This window comes from Silene latifolia, chromosome X (assembly GCF_048544455.1).
Source record: "Silene latifolia isolate original U9 population chromosome X, ASM4854445v1, whole genome shotgun sequence".
Classification (NCBI taxonomy): Eukaryota; Viridiplantae; Streptophyta; class Magnoliopsida; order Caryophyllales; family Caryophyllaceae; genus Silene; species Silene latifolia.
The window spans coordinates 67,562,869-67,570,964 of NC_133537.1; the positions used below are offsets into that span (position 1 = coordinate 67,562,869).

Here is an 8,096-nt window from a genome sequence, read left to right on the forward strand (position 1 = left end):
AAAATCAGAAGTCGGAATAAAAGATTTTCATGATAAAAAAATATAAAAAATATAATAAAAGGGTAAAATTGCCTTCTTTTGATAAGATAAATTGAATATTTCATGATATTTTGATAAAAGGGCTTAATTTCACTTATTATATTAGTTATGGGGCTAAATTACTCCAATTGAAAGTTATGGGGTTAATTTCACAATTGCACAAAGTTATGGGGGTCAATCACCACTTCCCCGAAAACCAAACTAACAAGAGTAGTACCGAATCTATGAAATATAAGGATTATTCTCAATTAATATAATAAACTAATAACTTCTGATATGTTCATTTTATATATAATTTTACCCCTAATTTTAGCTCGGTTTCTATTGATTATCATACTTTAATTAGTATATTTTTGAGCTAATTTTGTGTTCTAGGTGTATTGTTGTGTTTGTTATGGTTTTGTAGGAATCTAAGCATTTAGAGGCTTTTTCCTATGATTTTGTACACCAAGTTCACTAAGCTAAACAAGGCCAAATATTGGACTAAGTGTGTGAAGATTTCTTGGGTTTTGCATGAAGATTAGTGGATTGAAGTAAGGAATTACAAATGAAGCCAAATGCAAAGTCAAGCCCAAAATAAAGGTCCATATCAAGGTTGCAAGCATTGGATGCCAATAGAGCTTAGGATGCTAGGAATTTAGAACATTAACCGGGTGATTAATCGCACATTTAATCACCAACATTGGATACCTTAGCAATTAAGAGGAGAGTAAAGGCAAAATACCGAGGATCATATGACCCCTATCGGGGCCGCCTAACCCCGATCGGGGTTACATGCTCGTTGGCTCTTACGTTTTTCCCCTCCTCTCCTACAAATAGGAGAGGTATTCCTAGGTTTTGGGCATCCCATTTTTACGTCCAAGTTTACTACATTAAGCCTCAAGCATTATAAGTTTTCTCTCATTAGTTTTCATTTCAAGTTTAAGTTGTTTAAGCATTCCTTAGTTAATCTTTCAACACTTTGTATTTCAAGAGATTCTCAAGCATTTGATATTCAATCTTTTGGTTATTAGTTGTTTGTTCTCCTATGCAAGTCTTCCTTTATAAGGTATTTCTTATTACAAGTTTACAATTTTCATCATTACTCTAGTTATCACATATTTATTATAGTCGAATATTTCATATCTACTTAGCTTTGTTCTTTTTGTATGTTATATCACCTAATTAGTATAATTCATATAACCATGTTTAATATTTCTTATAATTTAGTTTGCATTTTACACTTAAGTATGAGTAGCTAAATTCTCTAGTCTAAAGGTTAGGGGAGCCATGCAAAATCAAACATATAATTTGATTAAATAAAGTTCATAATAATATTGATCAATTGCTTCCATCACATGCTTGCTTTGTTATGCTTAATCTTTGATTATCGGCCGTAGTCGTAGATTAAAACTTGTTTATTCGTTCTAAAGTCGAGAGGCACGGAATTGAATTAGACTAAGCATGTGTGGTAGGACAACCTAGTCATGGACGAGAGTTTCTCTAGGACCCGGTCTATGGTTGATACTAATGCCGTAAGGTGGGTATCTTTAAGCCTAAATAATTGACAAGATTATTAGTATCAAGTTTATCATGTTCATATGTTTACCTTTGCATGAGTGACCCGAACCCTTTAGACTATCTTTTATCATATTATTTACATTGCAATTTTCATTAATCATCAAACCAACAAATCAAACCCAAAACGTAATCGACCTTGATAAAAATCCACCCATAGCAATTCACGACGTAATTCCCGTTTCCTTGTGTTCGACCCCTATTACTACATTAACTTGTGTCTAGGGAAATTATTTTTGCATAGGTACGCGATAAGCCTATCAAATTTTGGCGCCGTTGCCGGAGAAACGGTTTTATTGCTTTTTGAATTGTCGATTTTTATCTTGTTTTCCTTTGTCTTGGGGAACACTTGTTCCTTAAGACCGTTACTTATCACTTCTCTAGAAATTGTTGTCTTATGCCCAGGTCCTCTCGTAGTGGAGAATTGCTTTCACCGGATTCCGATCCCGAGAAAACATTTAGGAGAAGACGACGTTTTTGGAGGGAAAGAAAGAATCCACCTCACCCGTACAAGTTGAAAGTGCTAGAAAGTCTTACTTAGACGATCTAGAAACCCTTGAAGAAGAGGAGGTTTCAAGTTCATCATCTCCACCACCATCACCATCTACTACCAAAAAGATGGTGAAACTTTCCGATCACTCAAAGCCCACCGCGGCCATGCTTCCGGCCGGAATCACAACCACTCAAATCACCGCGCCGGACTTCGAGATCAAACCGGCTTTCATTAGCCTTGTGGAGAGAAAGCAATTTGGAGGAAGTCCTTTGGAGGATCCCAATTTGCATGTGCAAAACTTTTGTGACTATTGCTCCATGATCCGTCAAACGGGCGTCACCCAAGCCCAAATAAGGGAAATACTTTTCCCTTTCTCTTTGAAGGACAAGGCCAAGCTTTGGATCAATAGCCTTAACCGCACCGCCATGGGAATCACCAATTAGGAGACATTGGCTCTTGCTTTTTACCAAAAGTTTTTTCCACCGGAGAAAACTCAAACTTTGAGGAGCCAAATTACCGGATTCCGTCAACAAGCTCTTGAGAGCTTATATGAGGCTTGGGAGAGGTACAAAGAGCTTCAAAGACAATGCCCACATCATAGGCTAGATGATTGGTTTCTTGCAATAACATTCTACAATGGATGTTGTGCCGAGTCCCGAAGGATTCTTGATTCCGCCAACAATGGGCGGTTTGATCAAATTGACACCGATCTTGCTCATGCCACGATCGAATCTATGGCGGTCCATGATGCCCAATATGTCAATTCCCGAGTTATGCCATCTAAAGGTAAAGAAGAATCCTCTAACAACTCTGTTTTGCTAGCTCAAATTGCTTTGCTCCAACAACAATTGGCGGAGAGGGATGCTAGAGATTCCATTCAACAAGTCAATGCCATGTCTTCAACGAGCCAAATCGTTGTGTGTGAAGGTTGCGGAGGTGCGGGTCACTATGCCGCTCATTGCCAAGCTCCCATTGAAGAGGTAAATGCCTTTTTAGCTTTACGACAAAATGCACAAAATGCTTATCCACCGGGTACATTCTCAAACACATATAACCCAAATTCAAGATTTCACCCGAATATGTCTTATAGAAGCAACAATGTGCTAAATCCTCAACCACAACCCCCACCACAACAAAATGACTATGTCCCTCAACAACAAAAATATATCCCTCCACCGGGGTATCAAAATCAACAAAGGCCCCCACAAAACAATTTCCAACAAACTCAACCTCCACCACAAAATGCCCAACAAAATAACCAAGAGGGAGGTAAGCTTGAGGGCTTGATAATCCGTATGCAAAAGGAATTGTTGGCTCAAATCCAAAAGAATGAGCAAGCTCAAAATGCCGCAATCAAAATGTTGGAGCAACAAATGGCTCAATTGGCCTCATCTAGCTCTTCAAGGAAATCGGGTCAACTACCCCCTCAAGGTGAGCAACCACATGCTACCCTTAATGCTATCTCCTTAAGAAGTGGTACGAAATATGATGGGCCATCCATGCCCAAAGATGATGAGGAGGTACTTGTTGAGTTGGAGGTCTCTCCAAATGATAAGACAATTGAAGAAATTCCAAAGAAAGTGGATGACCCACTTGTTGTTGTTGAGAAAGACAAGGAAGTGGAGGATGCTCCTCCAAAGAAATATGTTGAAGCAAAGATTCCGGAAAAAGTCAAGGTGCCATTTCCCCATAGGTTGGCAAAGCATCAAAAGAATTCCCAATTCGGTAAATTCATGGAAGTTGTGAAGAATTTACAGGTAACCGTTCCTTTTACCGAATTAATCACTCAAATTCCATCTTACACTAAGTTCATGAAAGATATTTTAACTAAGAAGAGGACTTTTGATGAGGTTGAAACAATAGCTCTTACCGCCGAGGTGAGTGCTCTTTTGCAAAACAAGTCCCCTCCTAAGTTAAAAGATCCCGGTAGCTTTTCTATTCCATGAACAATTGGCACCTACCAAATTGATAAAGCTTTATGCGATTTAGGTGCTAGTGTGAGTGTAATACCTTACTCTATTTATGCTAAGCTTAATATGGGAGTCTTAAAATGCACTAGTGTCACATTGCAAATGGCGGACCGTTCTATAAAACGCCCTTTGGGAGTTTTGGAGGATGTTCCCGTTAAGGTTGGTAAGTTTTTCATTCCGGTTGATTTTATTGTTCTTGACATGGCCGAAGATGCCCAAATCCCAATCATTTTGGGAAGACCATTTTTACACACCGCGGGTGCGTTGATTGATGTCAAGAACGGTAAAATTACATTGGAAGTGGGTGACGATAAGGTCACGTATAATTTGAATAGTGCCATGAAGAGTCATATGGTAGAAGAGTCTTGTTATTCTATTGACATTTTGGATGTTGTTGACATTGTTATAGAAGACTCTACACCTCGATCTTTGTCTAAAGATCCCTTGGAGGCACTCTTGCTTTTAGAATCATTTGCAGGTGATGATGAGATTGGAAATGAGGAGATTGATGCTTTAGAACAAGAATTGGATGGAGAGGAGCTATCATTGGAGGAGAGCTCACACTTTATAGGCTTGGTTGCTACACCGCAAGATGTTGAGGTACAAAAACCCGAGCTTAAGCCCCTTCCTTCCAATTTGAGGTATGCTTTTCTTGATAATGAGGGGATGTGTCCGGTAATCGTTAGTGCTAAATTAAATGAGAGTCAATTGGCTAAATTGCTTCATGTCTTGAGGTCTCACAAGAAAGCCATTGGTTATAAACTTGACGATTTAAAAGGCATAAGTCCCGAATTTTGCATGCACCGAATCAATCTTGAGGAAGATCATAAACCATGTGTCCAAGGTCAAAGACGACTAAATCCTAACATGCAAGAAGTGGTCAAAAAGGAAGTGCTTAAATTGTTAGATGTGGGAATTATCTATGCGATTTCCGATTCTAAATGGGTGAGTCCGGTCCAAGTGGTTTCTAAGAAAGGAGGAACCACCGTAGTCAAAAATGATAAAAATGAGTTAATTCCAACTAGAATTGTGACGGGTTGGAGAATGTGCATTGACTATAGGAGGCTAAATCTAGCCACCAAGAAAGACCACTACCCATTACCTTTTATTGACCAAATGTTGGAAAGGTTGGCATGTCACAAATACTTTTGCTACCTAGATGGCTATTCCGGGTTCTTTCAAATACCCATTCACCCGGATGACCAAGAGAAGACCACATTTACATGTCCCTATGGTACATTTGCCTACCGTAGAATGCCTTTTGGTCTTTGTAATGTCCCCGCCACCTTCCAACGTTGCATGATAAGCATCTTTTCCAACTACATTGAGTCTATCATGGAGGTGTTTATGGATGATTTTAGTGTCTATGGTTCTTCTTTTGATGCTTGTTTGACTAACTTGTCCAAAGTTTTGAAGCGTTGTGAAGAAGTTGATTTGGTGTTGAATTGGGAAAAGTGCCACTTCATGGTAAATGAAGGAGTGGTGCTTGGTCATATTGTTTCGGAGAGAGGAATTGAAGTGGACCGTGCTAAGGTCCAAGTTATTGAGCAACTACCCCCACCGGTAAATGTGAAGAGTGTAAGGAGTTTCCTAGGCCATGCGGGTTTCTACCGCCGTTTTATTAAAGATTTTTCTAAGATTGCCAAACCCCTTACGGAGCTTCTTTTAAAAGATGCTCCCTTTGTGTTTACTAACGATTGTCTTGAGTCTTTTAATAGGATCAAGAAGGCTTTGATTTCCGCACCTATCATCCAATCACCGGATTGGAACTTGCCATTCGAGCTCATGTGTGATGGAAGTGACTATGCGGTAGGTGCCGTGCTAGGACAAAGAAAGGACAAGGTTCTCCATGCTATCTACTATGCTAGCAAAACATTAGATACGGCTCAAATGAATTATGCCACGACGGAGAAAGAGCTACTTGCCATTGTCTATGCCTTAGACAAATTCCGCTCTTACTTGATTGGTTCCAAAGTCATTGTTCATACCGATCATACCACATTGAAGCATCTCCTAGCCAAATAAGAAGCTAAGCCAAGGTTGATAAGATGGATCTTGCTTTTGCAAGAATTTGATCTTGAGATTAAAGACAAGAAGGGGGCCGAAAATGTTGTGGCCGATCACTTATCCCGTTTGAAGTTCAAAGATGGAGGTATTGAATTACCTATTGATGATTCCTTCGCCGACGATGTTCTAATGATGTTGGAAGCCAATACTCCTTGGTATGCCGACATAGCCAACTACCTAGTTGGAAGAGAATTGCCACCCAACCTTTCATATCAACAAAGGAAGAAGTTCTTACATGATGCCAAGTTCTTCCTATGGGATGATCCACACTTGTTCAAACATTGCTCCGATGGGCTATTCCGGAGATGTATCCCACAATGGGATGTGAAAGGGGTGCTAGAAGGATGCCATTCTTCTCCTTATGGTGGTCATCATGGACCATCCAAGACCGTTGCAAAGGTGTTGCAATCCGGCTTCAATTGGCCAACCATGTTCCAAGATGCCAAAAATTTCGTGATGGCTTGTGATGCTTGCCAAAGGACGGGTTCCATATCAAGAAGACACGAGATGCCTCTCAATGGAATTTTAGAAGTAGAGGTGTTCGATGTTTGGGGCATAGATTATCAAGGACCGTTTCCTTCTTCAAAAGGGAATCGGTATATTTTGGTTGCCGTTGATTATGTCTCTAAATGGGTAGAGGCAATTGCTACTCCTACCAATGATGCTCGCAACGTGATTAAATTGTTCAAGAAGATCATATTCCCGAGGTTCGGTGTTCCAAGAGCAATCATTAGTGATCGTGGTACTCATTTCGGTGAGAAACAACTTGATGCTTTGTTGGAGAAATATGGAGTCTACCATAGAAGAGGCTTGGCTTATCATCCACAAACTAGTGGCCAAGTAGAGGTTTCCAACCGTGAGATCAAGTCCATACTTGAGAAGGTTGTTGCCAAATCACGAAAGGATTGGAGTATGAAGCTCGATGATACCTTATGGGCCTACCGCACCGCGTTTAAGACACCTATTGGTACCTCACCATATAGGTTGGTCTATGGAAAGGCGTGCCATCTTCCCGTTGAGATGGAACAAAAGGCTTTTTGGGCAATTAAGGAGCTTAACATGGACCCGAAATTGAGTGGAGAGAAGCGGTTGTTGCAACTCAATGAACTCGATGAATTCCGTTTGCAAGCTTATGAGAGCTCCCGTCTCTACAAGGAGAGAACAAAGAGATGGCATGATAAGAAGATCTTGAACAAGGAGTTTCAAATTGGTGATAAGGTCTTGTTATTCAATTCCCGATACAAGCTATTTCCGGGAAAATTACGATCACGGTGGTCCGGTCCATATACCGTCACAAATGTCAACAAGTTCGGTTCCGTTGAAGTGATGACCACCAAGGGCGAAAAATTCAAAGCAAACGGTCATCGTTTGAAGCTCTACCATGAGAATGTGATCGTTGGTGTGATAGAGGAAATGACCGTTCAACCTCTACCAAAGAAAGTTTAAACCGACTCAAGCTTTTTCGTCGTGCGGGACGTTAAACCAGCGCTTCTTGGGAGGCAACCCAAGCTTTTTATTGCTTTTATTTATTTTTGTTTTTAATTTTCTGCAATTTAATTGTTTTTCGTAGATTAGTAATAAAATACTCAACTTAACGATTTTTCTTTTGTGATTTTTAGGTGAAAATAAAGAAAGGAGAAAATGGAGTGCACTTGACACGCAACCCCATGCAAAAACCCCATTCGGGGACGTGGTTTTCGAAAAAAAGGAAAAACAAGTCACCCCCCCCCCCCCTTATACGAGGAAGTCAACGCGGACAAGTGGTCAACCCCGATCGGGGCCGCCTAACCCCGATCGGGGTCGTGGTACTGTAGCTTCTTTGCGTTATATGACGGGTAAGTAAAAAAAAAAGCTTTTCTATCATTCACTTCAAACCCGACGGTACCCTTCCTTTCCCATCTCCATTATTTTCTTTGCTTTTCTACCTAAAATCACAAGGAAACTTCATTTTCTTCATTGATTTGCAAGCT

At 40.2% G+C, this 8,096-nt stretch overlaps 1 non-coding gene across 1 annotated transcript; it reads right to left on the reverse strand.

Moving 5' to 3' along the window:
- Nucleotides 1–2,585: 2,585 nt before the first annotated feature.
- LOC141624696 (small nucleolar RNA R71) lies at nucleotides 2,586–2,693 on the reverse strand. The gene has a single exon (XR_012534501.1). It is a non-coding gene; the product is annotated as a small nucleolar RNA R71 (small nucleolar RNA).
- Between the last annotated feature and the right edge of the window lie 5,403 nt (nucleotides 2,694–8,096).